Below are 23,111 nucleotides of genomic sequence, written 5' to 3' on the forward strand. Positions count from 1 at the left end.
AAAAAATCTACCTTGGACAGAGAAAAATGAATTTCCATGTATTTTCAGAGTTTGGCATAGCACTGAACTGGATTTACAAAACAACTTCTCCTACCCTTGGCAGATTATTTAATTTTTCGGTCATGATGGTTCAAATATCAAGTTCATGTATCAGTGTTCCTTTATTTGTTAGTTGAAGTGACCTTGCCCTGATAGTTTCATTCTACTTTCACTACCAGACCTTGATAAAACAAAAAGTTAACAGTGTTTGGAAAGTATAACAAAAATCTTAATATATATTGTATGTATACATACACACACACACGTTATTTTATTTATTTTTACTTATTTACTTTATATATATATATATATATTAATGTTTCTATTTATTTTTGAGAGAGACAGAGAAAAGGAGAGACAGTGTGCAAGTGGAGGATGGGCAGAGAGAGAGGGAGACACAGAATCTGAAGCAGGCTCCAGACTCTGAGCTGTCAGCACAGATCTCGACACCGGGCTTGAACTCACTGAACTCACTATGAGATCGTGACCTGAGCTGAAGTTGGGCCTTCAACCTACTGAACCACCCAGGTGGCCCTATTTATTTAATTTTTAAAAATTGAAACAAAAATCTTGCTTTCCTTCCCTAAGGTGCGATGGTATATGTCACTGTAGATCACGATAGAGGCAAATACCTACTCTGTTTTGTTTTTTTTTTTTTCTGTCCATATAATAGAAACCTGTGCTAGTTATATACTGATGTGTAACAGATTACTACAACAGTTAGTTGGTTAAAACAACAAACACATATTATCTCACAGTTTCTGTGAGTCAGGAATTTGGGAGCAGATTAGCTGGGGGGCACTGACTCAGGGTGTCTCATGAAATTGCAATCGAGAAATCAGCTAGAACTGCAGTCATCTGAGGGCTTGACTGGTGCTAAAGGAACTGCTTCTGAGATGGCCATTCCCATGACTGGTGGCAATTATCACTGTGTAGGTCTCTCCATAGGGCTGCTCAATCAAGTATCCTTACCACATGGTAGCTTGTTTCTCCCAGGGTGAGTGACTTAGTTTTTGGTCACACATCATTATGTCTTTTTGTATTTTTTTGTATTTTATTGGTCATACAGACCAATCCTGATACGATGTGGGAGGAAGAATATCAGAGCATGAATACCAAGAGGCAGGGTCACTGGAGGCCAGCTTGGAGACTAGCTACCACAAACAGTGTTGTATTCAGAGCACTCAGCAATTTGGGTAGAAGCCAGAATATCCCCAGGAAAAATTTTGTCATCTGTGTCCTTCTGGAATGTTCCTTAATTTTTGAGACATGTATTGGCTACCATTGAGTCAATGGTAAAAAAAAAAAAGTTGAATGTGGCAGCCAGAAATGGCAATTCAAATTCTAGCTCTTGACTCTACCTTTGGAAGAGGTTGATCTAAATCTATCTCAGTTTAAAATGGAGGAACTAATGCACATCTGTCTATGTTTAGTAGATTGTGTGCAAGATAAAAGCCTTAGTTCTAAGTATAGTGCCAGGCATATGAGAGCTAAACAAATGCTACTTTTTTTGCTCTTTGCCTTCAAGATACTCTAAAGCAGAATTTCCCAAGCATTGTCCTATGAAATACCACTTTTCATCTTCTCATCCTTCCAAAGGGTGGGAAACACTTGGGGAAACACTTCTCTAAAAGAGGATTTCTTTAAAATAGCTATTAGAAAGGACATATAATAAGGTGCTGAGAATCTAATTATAATGACTGGTCCCTAAGAGAACTGTGTCAACACAGGCATGAGAATGTATTTGTCAGTCTTCCTAAACTTTCCTGATCCTAAGAGCAGAGATTCAGACCTAGATGTGAATGCCCAAGGGATGGGGCTGGGAATCTGGAGTTTTAACAAGGACTTTTAAAATTCTTGAGATTACACAAGTCTAAGAAATGCTACATATGGTGAATTTACCTCTGGAAAGTGTAATGTGGGATGTTGGTGGGAGTTGGGGTGGAAGGAGTTGGGCACCTAGAGGAAAGGGAAAGAAATTTTGAGATTTTATCCCTCAGAAATTCTGGCATTGTCACTGATTTAACATTTCCAGGTCTCTCTCTCTCTCTCTCTCTCTCTCTCTCTCTCTCTCTCTCTGTGTGTGTGTGTGTGTGTGTGTGTGTAAGGTGTGAAGTGGGGCAGCTAACCATCTGTGGATGCTGTTTTTGGAATTCATTCAGTGTAACTAATATGTAGGATGTGTCCCCTATAAGATACTTACTATGTAGTGGCCTCCCCATCCCTGTTCACCTACTTTGGTGTGATAAAGAGGGCAAAATGTATATCTGTTCCCACTCTGCTTTTGGCAGTGTAACTCTAGCTATAACTTAAATGACTACCATGGATGGACATGAAATGCAACAAGTGAAACTAACTGGCTTATAATAATAGAAATGATGGAATGATAGAAAAAGATCTCCAGGTGTAATTTCTGTGAAAAAAGCCTGCTAAAAAGCAGTGTATATAATTCTACCTTTGTGTAAAAAAGGGAATAATAGAACTGTTTTCTTATAATTTGTCTAAAGAGACTCTAGAAGAATACACAAAAAGTTAATAAAAGAGATTACCTTGAGAGAAGTTGGGGGCACATGGATAGATAAAACATAGAGATGGGAGTTAGACAGAGTGAGAGTAAATCTTTTTAAAAAAGATTTTGAACCAAATGAATTTACTACCGTTTTTAACAAAATAAAGCAAAATACAACAATATACAGGCCAAACCAAACAAGATTGTGGACTAAATTCGGCCCATGAATTGCCATTTGAAACCTGTGTATTAAACAAATCCCTAAACTTAAGTCATTGAAGTCTGAATCATTTATTCAGCAAACATGTCTTGAATGCCTCTTAAGGTTCAATGTTCATGTTCAAGAGCCAGAGCCCTATCTCTGACCTTAAGGAACCTTCTATCTCTAGACTCTAGTGGTCCCTCTTGGTGAATATTTAAAAAGAAATATCTTTGTATTGTTTTGGCAATTTAAACCAATTAATAAGTGCTTCTAAGTTGAATTTCCAGTGAACAGGTAAGACTTGCTTTCAGATAAGCGATTACATGTTCTTATACCTATAGTTAATGTTTAAGACATAAAAAATATTTTGAGCTATTTTGAAATAAACTGTTAGGCTTGTTTATTAATTTATTAAGCAAATATCTCAAGATAAACTCAAGCCAAGTAAATTATTTTACATTCTAGATAAAATGAATATGTATTAATGAAGCTTAAACATATTTGCAAATAAAATTTCTAAGAGCAAACTGTTTAAATGAGAAACAGAAAATATAAATAAGGAAAGGAGGGGGAACCAGGAATAAAAGAGAAATACAATCTATCTTCCTTTGTAGAAAACAAAACAAAACAAATGTGACATAACCTCCTTGAATCTGATAATCTAATCTTGATACTAATAATGTTATCTCTTTTGGAGAGGTGTTTTGGCTTTTTTCCATACCTCAGCCTCCCCACCCTATAAACTCCCGGAAATGTGCAGTTCATGTAGAAAAGCAACATGTTCTGTCCTCTGGTAGAATGGAGACCTCTGTTCCCCAAACTCTTGTAAAGATGCCAATAGAAGTTTAGATTGGCTCAAATGTAGAAATATATTTCCTATCATGATAGTGGAAGACATTTCAGGCTTCTGGATGCTTACAGATTCTGCTGCCTGAAAGTCCTATTCAGAAGTTTACTTTGCTATGACTAATTGTTAGGTAGACAGCAGAGTTACTCAAGACTAATATTACTGGTTTTGAACTGACATTAAGGTCTTTAGAAAGCCTAACTGTCTGTATGGAGCAGTGTTTCTGATCACATTGTTACCTTGAGAGCCCCAGAGTTTAAATAACTTTATTTGAGAAGAAAAAGATTCATTAATATTTTATCAAATAATTTGATTTGAATAAGTAATTTCTTCTGGGTGATAAAACAAGAGAACCATCACAATATGTTTAATAAAATTTATTTTAGTTTGAGAGTTAATACCATATCTAGTACATTTTTGCATCTGTTTCAGTTCTCTTTTGCTATATCACAAAACACTGCTAAATTTAAAAGAGCAACTCACTGCTGTCACTCATGGTCTGTAGGTTGACTGGGTTCCACTGAGCTTGGAGTTCTTGGTTGTGGGGCTTCTCATATGGTTGCAGTCAGATAGTTGGTGAGGCTAGAGTAATTTTAATGCTTGACTGGGCTAGACATCTGGGCTGGACTCCTTGACTCACATATCTGGTGCTTCAATTAGAATGACCAGAAGAGCTAGAAGCTGATATCTATCTCTTTTCACATGACCTCTTCCCATGGTTAGTTTGGAATTCCTCACAGCATTATAGTCTTATGGTAGTTAGAGTTTTTACATGGGAGCCTTTTCTGCCAGAGTAAGTGTTCAAGAGACTTTGGCAGGAGCTGCAAGGCTTTTTGTGACCCAGCTTCTGAAGTCACATAGCATCACTTTTGTTTCATTCTGTTGGTCAAAAAGGTAATCATATACAGGAGCCAATTGATAGAGCCCCCAATGACCAAAGCAGGAACAATTTGATCAATAAAATAAATAAAATTTCATTGGATTACAACCCACAGTACAAGATAGGGATCCATTGAGTCTATACTGATATAAATGATTGAATAAATCCTTTTCAAGAAAAGGAAGTCAAAGGAAGACACAAGGGAGAAGAGACAAATCTCCCTTGAAGAAGAATTCCGATTAATTTCTGTAGATACTCCACTCTCTAGGAGGGGAAGCATGAATCCTGACTCCTTAAGTGTGGGCTGCTCATAATGACTTCCTTCCAAAAGTGTAGAATGGAAGAGAGGAAAAGAATATCTCAGTCCTATGATGAAGGTCAGTATCAACAGTGATAAATCCTTGATTTAATGTGATATATCCTTGATATAATGTTATGAGGCTAGCACTTTACTTCTATGATCTTCCTTCCCCAAACCCCAAACCGCAGTCTAACTGTGAGAAAAATATCAGACAATTTTCCAATAGAAGGACATCCTATAAAATTCTTCATCAGTACTTCTTAAATTTATCAAGGTCATCAAAAATAAGGAAAGTCTGAGAAGCTGTCAAGAGGAACCCAAAGAGACAACGACAAATAAATATAATGTGGTATCCTGCATAAGATCTTGGAGCAGAAAAAGACACAAGCAGAAACAAAGGAAATATGAATAAACTACTACAGACTTTAGTTAATATATATATATATATATATTAATATGTATTCATTAATTATAACAAATATACCACGCAAATGGTATGTCAATCATAGGAGAAGCATATGTGAGAGCTGTCTATACGATGGCATCATTTTCCCCCCAAATCTCAAACCATTCTTAAAAATAAGGTCTATGAAAAAAAAAAAAAGCTAGTCATAAGGCCCAGATTTGAGGGAGGGGACTACAAAAGATGTAGCAGGAGGTGCATTGGGGGATCATCTACAATAGCATCTATTCCACTGATTTTCTTCTGAGAATTTACTTCTCTACCCCTAGTCCCAGTTAATATAGCTGGAGGTTTACACATTTGTTCCAGAGGTAGAGCTAGTGACTCTGGACTGAGGTAATAAATGAGTTTCATTTCCTTCACCAGAATCAGAGAAATTTATTTTCTTAGTTTCAAGAGTGGTCAGTGACTTAACCTAGAGCAACCAGAGCAATTCTAAGACTGTTAGAAAAGTAACTTCTGGCCTTGAACTTGAGTATATGTGAGGTGGGAACTGCTGCCTCTTATCTTAGGATCAGGAGGGGAGAAGTTGAAGGTGCCAGACACCAACCGGAGTGTGAGCAAGAAGCCAACAAAATAGGGGTAGCTGGTAGAGAATAGACTCAAAGAATGGGAAAAAAACCAAGCTGTGGGACATTATGGAGCCCAGAATCCATCCTTGCTTGGAGGAGCTCTGCCTCTGGAGATCTCAATTTTGCAAGGCACTAGTCTCTTGTTGGCTTAAGACAGTTTGATTTGGGATTTTTTTTTTTTTTGGTTCCTTACAATGGATGAAGTTCCCAAATGAAACAATGAATTGTCCTTCAATTTCTTTTTTGTTTGTTTTGATTTTGTTTTGTTGTTTCACATTTTTTATTTACATTTTAGTTAACATACAATGTAATATTGGTTTCAGGAGTAGAATTTAGTGATTCATCATTTACATATAATACCCAGTGCTCATCATAACAAGTGCCCTCCTTAATACCCATCACCCATTTAGCCCATCCCTTACCCACCTCCCTCCATCAACAATAAACTTATTGTTTATTTCACCCTTTCTCTCTTTTTTACCCTTTCCATATATTTATCTGTTTTCTTTTTTAAATTCCACCTGTGAGTGAAATAATATGGTATTTGTCTTTCGCTGACTGACTTATTTCACTTAGCACAATATATTTTAACTCCATCCACATCCTTGCAAATAGCAAGATTTCATTCTTTTTGATAGCTCAGTAATATTCCATATTGTGTGTGTGTGTGTGTGTGTGTGTGTGTGTGTGTGTGTGTGTGTGTATCACATCTTCTTTATCCATTCATCAGCTGATGGACATTTTGGGCTATCTCCATAGTTTGGCTATTGTTGATCATGCTGCTATAAACATTTGGTGTGCATGTATCCCTTTGAATATGTATTTTTGTATCCTTTGTGTAAATACCTAGTAGTACAGTGGCTGGGTAGTAGGGTAGTTCTATTTTTTTGCTTTTTGAGAAACTTCCATACTGTTTTTCCAGAGTGGCTGCCACAGTTTGCATTCACACCAACAGTGTAAGAGGGTTCTCCTTTCTCTGTATCCTCACCAATATCTGTTGTTTCCCATGTTGTTGATTTTAGCCATTCTGACAGGCATGAGGCGGTATCTCATCGTGGTTTTGATTTATAATTTCCCTGATGATAAGTGATGTTGAGAATCTTTTCATGTGTCTATTAACCATCTAGATGTAAAGAACTGTACTACTTTGGCTATTCAGTTTTGTCAAGAGGTTTTGTTTTTATTTCCTTTAGACACAGCATCTTCTGAAACAAGCACTAAGACATAGCTCCCAGAGAGCAAAGTGAGAATGCAATGGAAAGGGTAAATCAAGGAGGGGAGAATATTCCCAGAATCTCAGTTGGAAGCCAGTTAAGAAGAAAGCCTGGAGCCTGGAGATATAGCCCATGAGGCTAAAGTGTGGGTTGGGCCATCTTGCCTGGTGGGAGATGAGCTTGAAGGAGTGGACTGAGGTGACATCTTGGAGAACTCTGTGCTTTGCTAAGGTTTGACTTCTCTTGAAGGGCAATGGGGAGACTTTGAGAAGATTAGGAAAATGTCAGGAACAAGGTTAGGCTTGCATTTTACAAAGATTACTTTATAATAATTTAAGCTGTTCTTAATTTTATATACTTTTTCTGAATATGTACTATTTTCATAATAAAAATAAGTTTTTAAAAAGAAACCTTATTTTGTCTGTGGTATAGATTGGATTAGACATGGAATGTGAGATGAGATTCAGGGAAACCAGTTAGGAAGTTATTGAAACAGGAGATTGCTAAAATGGAGAAGAGGATATTACCTTTGGAGCCAGGAAGACAAGTTTGAATGGACCTTGGCTTTTCTACTTCTGGACTGTGTCAGCTTGGGCAACTATTTTTCTTCTCCAGGTCTCAGTTTTTTCATCTGTAAAAATATAGGTTGCAAGAATTGTGCAAGTTAAGTTCCAGTGTGTAGTACTGTCAGCAGATGTAGTTCTAATTCTCATGGTGTGAAGAGTATGAATTAAGACAGATGCAGTGGGGATGGAGAAGGGAGAATAGGTGGCAGTGATGTTAAGGAGGTGGATTGTATAAACCTCAGAGACTGATGGAATGATGTTGTAGAGCTGCCGTACTTCCTGGGGATCCCACTTGGGTGGGATTAAGCAGATAGTGAACTCCATCCACTTAAAGAAAATAGGAAAAAGGTCAGAGTTATTGGTTGAGGGGGTGGGGAAAAGTTGGGAGTGATGGGAATTATGAACTCAGTGTGGAACTTGTTATACTTGAGATGCTCTCAAGACAGATGGCTTTTTGGGTCTGTAGCTCTCTGGGAGAGTTGGGGATCCATGATGGGTATTGGGGAGATAGTACTTTCTAAGGAAAATGTTCTCAGAGTAATGAGTAGAGGGCCATAGGGAGCATGAGTGTTTTAAGAGGAACGCAACAAAACAGGAGCCATAAAAAGGGGTTGGGCGGGAGATGAGAAAAGAAAATGGTCATATATGTTAAGAGGGGAAGCAGGAGTTTATAAGCTAAGAGAGAAAAAATTTCAAGAGGAAGGGAGTGATTAATATTGTCAACTGGCACAGAGAGGTCAGCTAAGGTTGACACTGAAAAAAATGCTTTGGATTTAGCAACTGGGGGTGGGGGTGAGGGTGGTGTCACAGTTTTGCCAGAGATTCTTGAGTGGAGTACTAGGGCTTGAATCCATATTGCAGTCTGTGGAAGAGTGGAAAGGAGGTATGAATTCCACTACCATAGGGTGGAATTGTCCTCTGTTCATTCTGTGAGAGGAAAGAGAAAAAGAGGGATGGTGGAGTTTTGTTTGTTGGTTTTAAGAAGTGAATCCTTGCATGTGTGGAGAAGTAGCCAAACAAGAGAGAAAGAATAAGTGTGATTCTGAACTATGTGGGAGGGGGTGGAATTTTCTGGCACAGGTGAAGGAATTAGCCAGAAACCAGAAAAGGGAGGTCACTTCCTCTGGGATGAGGGGAAAGCTGGCATCAATGGGTACAGATTAAAATAGATAAAAGTGTGGGTTGGGGAGGTGTGAGATATTGAGGAAGTTCATGCTGATGATCTCATTATAAGTGTGAAGAGGTCAATGAGGAGAATGGCACAGGCCATAAGGCATGAGGATTAGGAAGGAAGACTTGGTTTTATTAAGCTCTTTGGGAGGCCAGGAGCAGAACAGTCCAGAAGGGACTGTTGAGTAGTGCTATAGTTTCCCTCAGGTCAAAGATAGTTCATAGGGTGAGTGTCCTCCACCAGTGTTCCCCATTGTACCCACAGGACTGAGGAAGGGGTAGATGGAAGCAAAGGGGAAGGTATTGAGTGTACTGAGGTCCTGATTAGGAGGTGAGGGTTGAAGGGAGCTTCTGAATTCTGAGGATGTATGCTGTGGTAGACAGCAGGACTGGTGAGTGCATGTTTAGGAATAGAGAGGTCAAGTGGCCTCTCTTCCTCCTTCCTCTAACACCTGTAATCTGAACAGAAAGGCACAGGGTTATCTGCAAGGCTATTTTTAATTGGTCTCTAGTTGGTGGTCTCTGTTGTTTTCTCTTTCCTGGGAGGAGGTGGCAACTTTTAGAAACCTAATTTAAAAAAAAAATAATGTTTATTTATTTTAGAGACAGAGAAAGAGAGACAGTGTGAGCAGGGGAGGGGCAGAGAGAGAGGGAGACACAGAATCCGAAGCAGGCTCCAGGCTCTGAGCTGTCAGCACAGAGCCTGACACAAGGCTTGAACTCATGAACTGTGAGATCATGACCTGAGCCGAAGTCAGCCGCTTACTGGCTGAGCCACCCAGGCGCCCCTAGAAACCTAATTTAAAAGAATTAATTTATGCAATTTGGAGTCTTTAGACAATGAGACACAGCAAAGATCTAAAAACATCAGTGAGGCAAAAGCAGTATTTGTAGAGGGATTACAAATAGCTACAGGACCTATTCTAAATTAAGTGAAAAAAAATCATTACAAAACAGTGCATGGATTATTCTTTCTTTTTTCCCCTAAATTGTCCTGAATCTTTTATATCTTATCTTTGTGAGAAAAAATAAAATGAGTTATAAGTAGCTATTGATACTGGATTTTTCATTCAGGCCAGTGTGTGTGTGTGTGTGTGTGTGTGTGTGTGTGTGTGTGTGTGTCAAGGATTCCTCTTTGCATTTTGTGTCATTGGATGTCAAGTATGATTACTAAACAAGAATATCTGTGGGATTTATCATCAGTAGCTAAAATTCTCTTTGCAGTTATTTTTTAAAATAATCGGAATAACGTATTAAATTCAAACTGTTTAGGAATCTGTCTCTCAAGTAAAAATATCTTTAAAATTCTGACAGGAGATGGACAAGGAAGCACTCAGTCTGGTGTTGGAGATAGCAGGATAGTTTTGGAAGGAGCCAATTATGCCAGTAAATGCTTGTTGCTGAGTGCTGCCTTTTTAAAGGTATGCTTGCCCTTTTTATAGGTTCTCTCCCTAGGTTGCCTTGAACTGGTCTGTTGGGGGAGGTAGTGAGGAGAGAAATTAAGCCTTTTGGGAAAGCCCATCACTGACTCTTGTGGGCGATGGGGTTAGTGTAGTAGCAGCCAAATTTCCTACCAGAAGTCACCTTCGTGTCATGAAAATGACAGGAAGTGTTCATAGTACCACTTTTCTTAATAGCACAAAATGGAAACTCAAAAATGCTGACTATAGGAGTAAAAGATAAATACATTATGGTGAATTCTCACAATGGGATATTTACTTCCAGTGAGTGAAAGTACATACACAACACCAAGATGAATCTGTCACAAAATGCTGAGTGAAAAAGAAAATCCCAGAAAACTATATATAGTATAATACCATTTTTGTAACATTCAAAAACAGGCAAAGGAAAAATAAACACCAAGTTCGGAATAGTGGTTTCTCCTGAGGTGGCAAGGGTGGAGGGCAGACAGAGGACTGCAGGCAGAGAGCATATAAATAGATATAAGTTATTGTTAATATCATTGTTTGGGTTAAATGGTCTATTCGTAGGTGTTTATATATTATTTGAAATAAGTTAAATAAAGAGAGCCATAAATGGGTTGATGGAAATACTGCATGAGAAGCCAAATAAGTATATATTTCAAGCGACATGACGCTGTAGGCAGATAATATGCCCGGGACATGAGCCCTCTTGGCAAGCCGAGCCCTTCTCACCTGGTGAACAGACTCTAGAGACTCTTCCCACATGGATTTACCTTCTCGTATTGAAGATGGACTACAAACAAAGGATTTCAGAAAGTCACTAAGTTGCATGAAAACAAAACCAAAAGCATAACAATATCTTATTGAGTAGGTATGTGTAGGTGTGTCTGTAGGATGGGTATCCAGTAATAGGTTAATGGAATGAAAGAGTATGTACATTAAAATTTTTTATAGATGCTGCCAAATTACTCTCCCAAATGTGTTGTGCTAATATACACTCCACAACCTGTTTTTTTACATCTTTGCCAACACTGGTAATTATCAATGGTTATCAATCTATTGGCTTGGCCAACTGGCAAAATATCATGTCTCATTTTTGCCTCAAACAACCAATTTCTATGTGAGCTTTTGTTGTGGGAGTCATTAGTGAGTTGAAGGCTCTGTGCATATTTTTGTTCCATTATTGACAAAAGAATGGTCATAGTTATATTTGCCTAAAATTCTTTGAGAGGAGTTTTGACCTGTAACTAGATCTACCACTCTCTAATCCATTTGGTCAGGAGTAGTATTTACCTAAAATACTTGGGATAGAAGGGGAAGGAAGGGAGATGTATTTGGTGCTTTTATGTGCCAAGTAGTGGACTAGATATTTCAGTGGGCATGTTCTCTCAGCTAGTGTCTTCTTTATGGCAGCCCTCTGAGAAAGTCTGGAGACTCAGAGAAATGAACACTTGCCTCAGTTGTACAGTTAGTGATTCCGCTAGCTCTCACTTCATTTCTCATAATTTTTTTTCCCTTATGCCTTCTGTCTGCTAACAGAAGACAGCACCATTTTAAGGATCTAGCCTTTTAATAGTTCTATTCCAGTGGTTCTCAACCTTGGCTATACACTGAAATCTCCTGGGGAACTTGAAAAAATATTCATGCCCAAGTTCCACTCCTAGAGATTCTGATGTAATTGGTCTGAGGTGTAGCTTGGACATTAGGATTTAAAAAAAAAAAAAACTCCCACAGATTCTCCTTTTCAGTCAAGCTTGAGAGCCACTGGTCTAATTCAATGATCTTCAGATTTTTTTTAGACTTGCATTACTTATAATTTGATTTTGTGACACTCTCTTGCCACTTTATCTCCTAAAAGTTTTGCAACTTTTTTTCTTTGGTTTGTTTTGAGGCTTTTGGAAAAATTCCATGATAGACTTTGGAATAATTGCAGCTATTCTGGTGAGAGATGGGTAGAAAGACTGCATTACTAAATTGAGGTCAAGAATTGCTGAGCTAATTATTTCTCAGATCTTTATTTTGCAGTTTTTGAAATCAGTAAACCAACTGCAGCATGACATAAGCAATCTTCTTCTTGAAGAGTATCACTTCACTTTAATATTAGTATCATTTATGACTTTTCACAAATACCTTTTAATCTGTTACCAAACATCAAATAGGACAAGTCGGGGAGCTCAAAAAAGGAAATATGTCAAAAAAAGGAAAAATGCAATCTTATTCAGCTTTTCTGGGAATATTTACTCACTACCTTGTACAAAGTAAAATACCTTCTGTTGTCTTTTCTACATACACATGATGAGCTTAGTTGGTATAAACATTTTCCCCGTCTATGATATCAAGATGTCTTCTCCAACCTGCAATGCAGCTTTAGAAAAACTGGTATCATTATTTTGACAGCTCAGATGGGGCTCATAATGCTTCTTACTCATTCAATTGTGGCTTATTATTTTAATTGAAGTATAGTTGACCCATAATTTTGCATTAGTTTCAAGCGTACAACATAGTGATCCCACAGTTCTATACATTATGCTATGCTCACCACAAGTGTAGCTACCATCTGTCACCATAACAATACCACTACAATACCATTGACTCTGTTCCCTATCCTGTACCCTTCATCCCTGTGACTTATTCATTCCATAACTGGAAGCGCGTTGTGGTTCATTTTTACTATGTGTTGATCTTTGATATTGCATTTCTTTGTGGTGTGGGCAGCAGTCATAGGAGAGCCATGTGGTGATTCTAGCAGAGGCCTTGTTTTATCCTTTCCAAAGTACTTATTGTTAATACTTAAACTTGTAGGTATTTTTCAAACCAGCTTAATGTAACTCTGACAATGGGATCCTATTAAATTTCTGTGTAAACTAGGAGATTTTCCCTTCTCCTTCTAATTTTCTTTTGTATTAAGTCTCATTCATCAGGACCTAGTCCTAAGATCAGCTTTGCAAAAACCATGCAGCAGAAAAGGGACCCAGTGTGGTGACATGGGAAAAGCCAGAGTTGGTGTACTTTGCTTTTAATTCTGCTTTAGTAATTTCCTATTGAATTTTGAGTTATTCTGATCATAATTTCCTGAGGATCAAACAGTAGACTATATGTGAAAGCACTTGGAAATATACAGTGTAGTGGAGTTCAGTACAATTTGTTTTTAACCAGTTTATTTTCCTTCTGATATCTTCCAAGTCAGTAAAATAAACCAAAAACCATCTTGAAGCTTCACTGTGGTATGTGCTGAGTGTGTAAGATTGGAGGTAGAAGGTCTGGTGTGAATCAGGGGAAATCATTTCCTCTCAGCCTTAGTTTCCATCTTTAAAATGAGGATACTAGATAGATGCCATTTCAGAGGATGGATGGATTAAATGCAATCAAGAATATGAAAGTACTTCATAGATAGCAAAGCACCTCACAAACATTAACTAATTCTTTGTTTATGTTTGGTTGCACAACCCATCCTTGAAGTTGTTAAAATTTATCCTTCAAGTCAGACATCTTTTTCCTCAGTCCCAAGTAAGACTGCAAAGTCTCAGGGCTCCTACTTTCTCCCATTTTGCTGCTCCTTTCCTAGGTGCTCCCATGTGGAAATCTCTATCTTCAGACCTTTCTTTCTTTCACTTGCTGTACTCCCACCCTTCCCCCAAATTATATGGACATTCTCCTTCCCTGTCTTATATTTTATTTATTATGAAATTACACGTCTATTTATACAGATGAAAATTACACTAGTTTTTTAGCAGTTGATTTTCAGATGCTTGTGGCTAGCATTTTAAATGACTAATCTATCAAATTGATCCAAAATAAATATTACTAGATTGTGTTGTTCTTTCAGCAAGTATATGGTGTTTTATCAGTGATCAGAGTACCAGAACCCACAGTAATGACAAATGTAAATATTCAAGTCTGTGTTAGATTTGAAGTAAATGTGTTTTTTTTAATGTTTTAGTTATTTTTGAGAGAGAGAGAAAGAGAGACAGAGACAGAGACAGAGTACGGGCGGGGTAGGGGAAGAGAGTGAGGGAAACACAGAATCCATGAGGCAGGTTCCAGACTCCAAGCTATCAGCACAGAGCCTGACGCGAGACTCGAACTCATCAACCACGAGATCGTGACCTGAGCCGAAGTCGGATGCTTAACTGACTGAGCCACCTAGGTGCCCCTTGAAGTAAATGTTTAAGGAAGAAAGTGCGTTTTGTTCCATTCAAAGTACACCTTCTAGTCAGCTACTCACTGTACTAGACTACAGTGCTGCCCTTAGATGGAAAAAACATCACACTTTTTTTCCCTTTTGTTTTGGATTCAGATGAAAAGTTATTTAATAATATCTTGAATATATTTTAAACAATTTTAATAACATAATATAATAATATATATTTAATTTTTTGTTGAACTTTGATTCAAATACAAGATTATAAACTTTTAAAATATTACACAAGTACTGAACACATAAATAACATGGCATCCCTGTCTTTTAAAAAAAAGCCCCAGTCAGTTCTGTTCCAATTTTAACAGTATTACACAATGTTTTCTTGCAAGAAGAAAAAATCCCCAATGTCTTTTTTTTTTTAAAGCATCATTTTTCAGGAGGATATTCTTCTAAATACAGAGTTCCTAAAATCAACTAACTTCCTGCTAGTCATGAATACCTAACATTGAGCAGTGGAGTTTTGAAACTTTTCTATGAACTTACAGGAAAAAACTAAGAGTGAAAAAACAAACCAGACAAATATTTCTGATTATCCTAGAGCCTTTTCTTCCTGTGAGTTCTTTATCTTTTGCTTTCTTCCAGGTATTTTACTAAGTCATACATTTCAACAACAAATCTTCTACAACTACTTTTATATAGCCAAAAAAATTTTTGCTTATCTTGGATAATTAATGATTTTAAGGCATTCTTAATAAAAACAATGCCTCCTTTCCTTGGGCTATGTGACTGTTTGGGCTGAAAGAGACTGAGGGATTATTTAGCTCCACCTGCTCTATTTATTCCCAGATGTGGGAACTGGGCCCCACGGAGGTGGGAGTTTACTTGAGTTCACATGGATGGCTCACTTCATTGGGGAGTTCTTGAAAAAGAATATGGATGGGTATATCTAGATATGAGATAAGAACTATCTGAGTTGTATTTGTTTATTGATGAGCTATTTGTCATTTTATCATTCATTCATTCATTTATTCATCCATACTTCTGTTTTTTGGGAAGGTGGAATAGTAGAAGCAGAGTTCCCGCCCTATCACTGAGCTTGGGAAAGTTTTATATATAACAGAGATGTTCAAGGAAAAGTAAAGGACTTTTTGAAATTTGAAATTTACTCTTCATTTTGAAATTTACTCTTCCTGCCTGGTAGTCTTAGTTCTCCACCCCTGGTCTTAGAAAAATAAGATTTTAAAGTGTGTGTGTATGTGTGTGTGCACCCATGTGTGCATGTGCGTGTGCACCCTGCATCCCCGAGAAGAGCCTTGGCTTAGGCACTTTCAGGGCAGAGCCATCACTGCTGGCTCCATTGTCAGACAGGTCTAATTGTTTGAGAGTTTTTCATTTATTGAGTTGAGATCTGTTCCCTATAATTTTTACCCACAAATCCTAGTCCTTCTTTCTGGAGAAACCCAGACCCAGTATATTCAACTGACTCCTTTCTTCCCCATGAAGGCCTTTCTTTTCTGGAGTAACCACCCCTTACCCTTTAGCTTTTCTCCATAGGGCATTATTTTCAGACTTCTGATTATTATTATTGGGATTCAGTCTGGTTTTGAATGGTGTCTTTTCAAATGTGAAACTAAGAACTGAATATTTCTCCAGATGTGGTTGTGCTTTATGGAATATATGGCAGAACCATAATATCTGCTGGCAATACTGTATTGTATTTCTATTAATAGAGGCTAAATGCACTTGTTTTCTTGGTAGTTGCCTTTATACTCTTGACACCCTTTAAGCTCAGAAACAACTAACCTCCCTGGATATTTTCTGCATGAAATGTTATCATATCAGTTCTCCTCTAGTCTATGTTTGTGCATTTAAATATTTTGAACTGAAATTTATCTGTATTAGATGTTATATTTTGGTTTCATTGTGGCAAAAGTATTTGAATTCTTGACCCTGTTTTTGATTGAAATCATTTGTGTTTTTCTGGCAGTAGAAAAACAGTTTTCAGCATTTTGAAGGATGAAGTGCCTTATTTTTCTTAGAAATATCTATGAAAAGAAGCATTGTTTCTTGACCTTATCCTAGGTCTCATTAAAAAAAAATGTGTGTGTGTGTGTGTGTCTGTGTGTGTGTGTGTGTGTGTGTGTGCATTTATACTACATTCTGGATAGTGTAGAGTACTTTCCAGATCTCCCCTTCAGAACCAAGTCACTAATCCTCCCAGTAAGTGAGAAAGTTGGAGGCTGAAAGTTGGAGAAAGTTGGAGGCCTCTCTGGGAATTGCCTTCAGCCAAAGTGTTGTCTCACACTAGATCACACCACTTTTCAAGGGGCAGTCTATTTACAATGATTCATCAGGAAGAAGAACAAAGGCTCAAACTCATTGCTATGAGGAAGGGCCATCTCAGCTCCAGAGATTGCCATTGTGATAGCTGAATCCTTTGTTGTGATTGCACTGAAGTTCAATACTTCTTTCTGTCCACACCTGCTTCCTTCACTCCCCCACAGGTGACAATTCCAAGGACCCTCCTCAATAAAAGTTCTACATTCAGAACTCCTTCAGAGTAGTTCCTAGGGAAATTGACCAAAGTGATTTGGTGCCAGAGGTGTTCTGAGGAAGCTGACTCTAAAATGGGATTTTGGAACTATGCAACTGCAGCTGGCTGGCAATGACATTTAATCTCTACCATGAAGTAGTCATTCATTGTTTACACTTTCACTGGTGATGAACTGGGATGGGGGTACCATGGAGGAGAATGAACTGGCTGGTGCAAATCTCAGACTTTTGAGAGGTGAGAGTCGTAAATTATAAGGATAATGGGATTATTTGGCTCTTGCTGAGTGTCTTTAATTATAATAGAAAGACAATGATTAATTACCAATCAAAGAGAGAGTATGGAAGTCAGAGTCCTCCTTAGCAGCAAATAAAGAGACTCATCTCCTGCAGCTTGAGGGCAGAAAATACTGAAGACTAAAATTTAATTTTAAGAATGGTGCATTTTCAGAAAAGGTTAAATTTTCAGCCCCAGCAAATTTTCTATGCCAAGGTCATATGACATATTTTGCTATGCCAAAATTTCCTAGTTTTGGAAAAGAATAAGACCCTAAAGCTTAGACGGGAACATCTGTGTCAATGAACTTAACTCTCCCTCAACTTTTTAGGCTTGCAAAAGTAGCCTTTTCTTTGTTGGAGACTGTACCCTCTACCTGAAGGCAACATAGAAGCTTTTGCCTGCAAAACCACATAGACTATCTCCCTCAGATCTTGACCAGTAGCTAGTTTCAAATCAAATTTAATGTAGCCAGGGAAGTGCTGAACTTGCTAAAGAAGGAAAAAAGGAACTAAACCCAAAAGGAGATGAAGAACCTAGCAGGATGACTAATCAGGAAGCAGAGAGCCATTGTCTTTTTCTTTCTTCCTTTCTTCCTTCCTTTCCTTCTTTCTTTCTTTCTTTCTTTCTTTCTTTCTTTCTTTCTTTCTTTCTCTTTCTTTCTTTCTTTCTTTCTTTCTTTCTTTCTTTCTTTCTTCCTTTCTTCCTTTCCCTTCCCTTCCCTTCCCTTCCCTTCCCTTCCCTTCCCTTCCCTTCCCTTCCCTTCCCTTCCCTTCCTTTCCTCTCCTCTCCTCTCCTCTCCTCTCCTCTCCTCTCCTCTCCTCTCCTCTCCTCTCCTTTTTTTCTGTTTTCTTTATTCTCAAGTTAGTTAACATACAGTGTAGTCTTGGCTTCAGGAGTAGAATCCAGTGATTTATCTCTTATATATGATATCTAGGGCACAGCCCAAAAAGTTCCCTCTTTAATGCCTGTCACCTTTTAAGCACCCCCATTAACCCTAAAAGCCACAATTCTTTGTCCAGTTTGTGGACCTGAGCCAGATTTTATTTTTATCTTTTTTCAATATATAAAGTTTATTGTCAAATTGGTTTCCATACAACACCCAGTGCTCATCCCAAAATGTGCCCTCAATACCCATCACCCACCCTCCCCTCCCTCCCACCCCCCATCAACCCTCAGTTTGTTCTCAGTTTTTAAGAGTCTCTTATGCTTTCTGAGCCAGATTTTAGATTTAGAAGCCATAAATTGAAGGAAAGCCTAGGTTTTTAGGAAGAAACACCGTGCAATAGCACATATGTGGTAATATTTCTTCCAGTCCTTCCCCAAAGGAACTAAGGCCATTTACTCAGGTAACTGTATACTGGGAAAAGGGGAATACTCAAATATTTTGAGGGGTGTTCGAGACAGGGTCCAAGTTTACATTGATGTCTAGAACCTATGGTCCCCTTCTGTGGAAAGAGTGGGTAAGGTGTATGAAGGCCAGTAATAAATGGGATTCTGACTCAGGTCTGGCTCACAGTGAGTCTAGTGGGTCCACAGATCCTGTATGTGATCACCCTTCTGGGCTCAGAATGTATAACTGGAACTACTAATAGGTAGTTGGTTGAAGTTCCACTTGGGTTCTTTGGCCTATGGGGTAAGAATTACTGTATTGAGGAAGGCCTGGTTGAAGCCTCTGAAGTTACCCTTCAATCCTATACAAGAGAATAATTCAACAATAATATTGTATCCTGGAGGCAATGGATAGAGAGAGATTAATGCCACCATTAAAGACCTAACAGATACAGGTGGTTCCTATCATATCTACATTTCATTTACCAGTCTTGTCTGGCCTCTTCAAAAACCATACAGATCCTGGAGGATTAGAGACTACTACTGCAAAATCCACCATTAATAGCCCATTTGCAGCTGCTGTGCCAGGTATGGTATCTGTGCTGGAACAGATTAACACAGCCTCTGGTATGTGGTATTTAAGCATTCGTTTGGTGTTTCTGTTCTTTTCAATTCCTAATAGGAAGGAAGATCAGAAACAGTTTGCATTCACTAGAATAATAGTTCCAGGATTATGTTAATTTTCTCACCCTCTGATAGAGTCGAAAGGAATACCCTATCTGGACATTTCTGCAGTATATCACCTTCATCCTGCATATCAATAATGCTACACTCATCAGACTGGATGAACAAAACATGGCAAACATATTGAAAGTGTTGGCAGATACATGTGCTTTATATATTCGAAGATAAATCTTATAAAGATTCAGGTGCTTGCCATAATAGTGACTTTCTCAAAGTCCATTGATTTGGGGCACACTAGAATATCTGTCCAAAATAAAGAACAAATTCTTGATTTTCAAACCTCCTAGCACTAAGAAGTAAGTACAACATTTACTAGGCCTCTTAAAATTGTAGAAGCAGTATCTTCTATACTTGAGTAGGCCTATAGTAGGGAAGTGTTAGCACTATTTCTGGGTTTGGTGCAGCCTTCCTGCTTAGGCCATACGACCAAGCAGACTCTGTGATATGAGATGTATTGGTAGTGAGAAAAGAGACTGTGTGAAGTTTGTGGAAATCCCCAGTATTAGTCTGCTTGGGCTGCCATAGCAAAATACCAGAGACTGGGTGGCTTGATGGAAACTTATTTTCTCATAGTTATGAAGGCTAGAAGTTCCAGATCAAGGACCAGCAGAATTGGTTCATGGTGAGAGCTCTATTCTTGGCTTACAGATGCCTGCCTTCTAACCATAAGGCCTCTTCTCAGTGCATGGGCAGAGATAGAGATTGAGATAAATAGATAGATAGATGAAAGAAAGAAAGAAAGAAAGAAAGAAAGAAAGAAAGAAAGAAAGAAAGAAAGAAAGAAAAGAAAGAAGAAAGAAAAAGAAAGAAAGAAGAAAGACAAGAAAGAATAAAGAAGAAAGTGAGGGAGAACTTGGGTGTTGTGAGGGTTCCAACCTCGTAACCTCATTTAGCCTTACTTTCTTAAAGGACCCATTTCCATATATATCCCCAATGGGGATTAGGGCCTCAACATAAAATTTTGAGGGACACAAACATTCATTCTTTAACCACCACCTAAGGAGAATCACATGCCATACAGAGAATTATACACCATTCAATAAACAGCTCCTGGGGTGCTACTGGTCCCTAGACTATGGGATACCAAATGATCATGCAGCCATAACTACTTGTCATTAACTGGATTGGGTCACACAACCAAGTCTAAACTCTGGTGAGCCCAGGAATTATAAATAAAAGTTGTATATTAATGAAGCCCATGCCATTCAGCATTGTTGCACTGGGGCTTCTTTCTCAGTTCGCACAGAGGACTGCTGGGACAAGGGTCCTGATGACTAGCTAACAGAGAAAAAAAAGCCTGATCTTTATTCAAAGATTAGTGGGTATAAGCCAAAAATAGATTTCTCCTTTGTCCCTCTCAGAGATGGCCCTAAAAGACAGTGGTGAGGAGAAATCCTCTTAGTGGGTAGAGTTTTGAGTGTGCCTTTGTTACCCATTGTGTTGGAAAGAGAAGTAGCTTGAAGTAAGCGTATTCATAATCTCATAGGGTATGGAAAATGGTGTCTCTGGTTAGTTAGGGGAGTGGAAGGAAAAGACAAGAAGATAGGAGATAAAGAGGTCTAGAGAGATCCATATAGATGAGCACACGGAAACGGGCACATAGTGTGAAGATATATCCATCTCCACCAGAGAGCATCCATCATGGAAAAGGCATTGAATAACCAAGTAGACCAAATGACTTACCTGATGTCAGCCCATCTCTGTTGTTGGCCATCCTAATGCTGACATAATGGGCACATAAGTGAAATAGCCATGGTGGCAGTGATGAAGGCTATCCATGGGCCTGACAGCATGAGCTCTCCCTTATGGGATTCCTATAGTAACTACTGCTGCTGAATGCCCCAAATCCAGCAATAGACACCATCTTAGTCACTTTGGGCTGCTCTAACAAAGTGCCATACATTGGGTAGTTTATAAACAACAGAAATTTATATTGCACAGTTCTGGAGGTTGGAAGTCTGAGATCAGGGTGTTAGCATGAGGGCCTCTTCCAGGTTTCAGACTGCCAACTTCTCATTGCATCCTCATATGGTAGAGAGAAAAGGAAAGCAAGCTTTCTTGTGACACTTATGAGGGCTGTAATCCCATTCATGGAGGGTTCCATTCTCATGACCTCAACTAATCCTAATCACCTCCCAAAGGCTTCACATCCTAATTACCATCACAGTGGGGGGTAGAGTTTCAACATATGAATTTTGCAGGGGCACAAACATTCAATTCATAACAGAGACCAATCTTGTATGGGACCATCTCTCAAAAGACTGTCAATTGGTGGCATCTTGATTACACTGGATGCTTTTCACCCTGGAATCAGCATGTTTTGGGTTGGGGGTTGCCTTACTGTCCTTATATAGTGTATCAACCAGTCCAACTATCCTGTGGCTTAGAGAGTTTTTGATCCACCCGTGCAGGATTTGCATAACATTGTATCAAACAAAGCAGCCCTTTTTACAGCAAGAGAGGTGTGGAGGTGAATGCACGATCAGAGGATCCAGTGGCTTTATTAAATACCACACCACCCAGAATTTGCCTACCTATTAACAGTGATAGAATGACCTTGTGGAAGCACAAGTGAGGTGCCAGCTTGGAGACAGTAACCTGTAAGAATGGGGTGTAAGTGCAACATGTCCCCTCAATCAACTATCATTATATACTACTGTGTCCAAGAGGAAGAATACATGGATCCAGGACCAAGGTTGAAGGTAGAAAAAGACCTGTTTAGAAACTCTCCCATTGGCCCATTTGGAGGATCTGAGCTTCCTGTCATCACAACTCCCTTTATCTATGGGTTTAGAGGTTCTGTTTCCCATAGGAGTAACACTTCTATCAAGGGACAGTATTAGAGTCCTATTTAGCTTTCAGCTATGCTGAAAGCCCATCACTTCAGGTTTCTCAGACCAAGAGAAAGCAGTCAAGAAAAGAAGTCACCCTCCTGGCAGGGGTAATTGACCCTAAAGAGAAAGAAGTAAGGCTGCTGTTATACAGTGGGATATGGGAAAATGTGTTTGGCACTTAGGTGATCCACTGGGGATTTTCTTAGTACTTTCTTTGCCCAATTTTAAGAGTAAATTGGAAAATATATCAGTCATGGCCTGGGGAGGGCATGATGATATGGTATGCAGTCACCTTAGGGCTGAGGTCTGGGTCACCCCACAAGTTAACCTTCCTACCCCAGAAGAGAAACTAGCTGAGGGTAAGAAGAATCTAGAATGGGTAATAGAGGGAGACAATGAGTATCAGCTACAGCCTTACACCAGCTGCAGTGATTTTGTCCCACTAACATCTTTCATATGGGCATCCCCAGGAAAAGAGACCAATCAGGACTTGCCCCCAGAACTTATCATATAAAGCAAGTGGATACAAGTGGCACAAATGCTGGGCTGTAGTGGATATGATGTGTTGCTGAGATCCCTCTCTTCAGGACTGAGGCATTCAGCTACTGGACTGTTGATGGTCATAGTTCTTGGTGAATCCCTATCTGGGCATTGCCCTCAACTGAAGGGAGCCACATTACCCAAGGTTATGCCTCTCTCTAGGGGATAGCCCACATTAAATGACTGGCAAGTGTGGGTTATAAAGCTCTTGACTCATGTAGTACAACTCAGAAGGACTGTCCTAGCTCCAGAGAGCCCTGTGGGATTAGCTGAGTCCTTTGTGGCATTTGCCATACAGTTCAGCTCCTTCTTTTGCCCATTCCTATTTCCTTTATTCCTCCATAATTGTTGATTCTGAGTGCATTTCCTGAGAACTTTGCTGCATGGAATCATCCATCCCAGAGCCCATTTCCCAGGGAACACAACTGAAGTCCTGCTCTTTCCTATTCAGGTAGGTCAACAAAGATCTGAGATCCCATTCAAACTCATTACATACAGACATGCAA

The sequence above is a fragment of the Lynx rufus genome, unplaced genomic scaffold (genome assembly GCF_022079265.1).
Source record: "Lynx rufus isolate CCGP_SWC_20201006 ecotype Redwood Valley unplaced genomic scaffold, mLynRuf1.p SCAF_1, whole genome shotgun sequence".
Taxonomy (NCBI): Eukaryota; Metazoa; Chordata; class Mammalia; order Carnivora; family Felidae; genus Lynx; species Lynx rufus.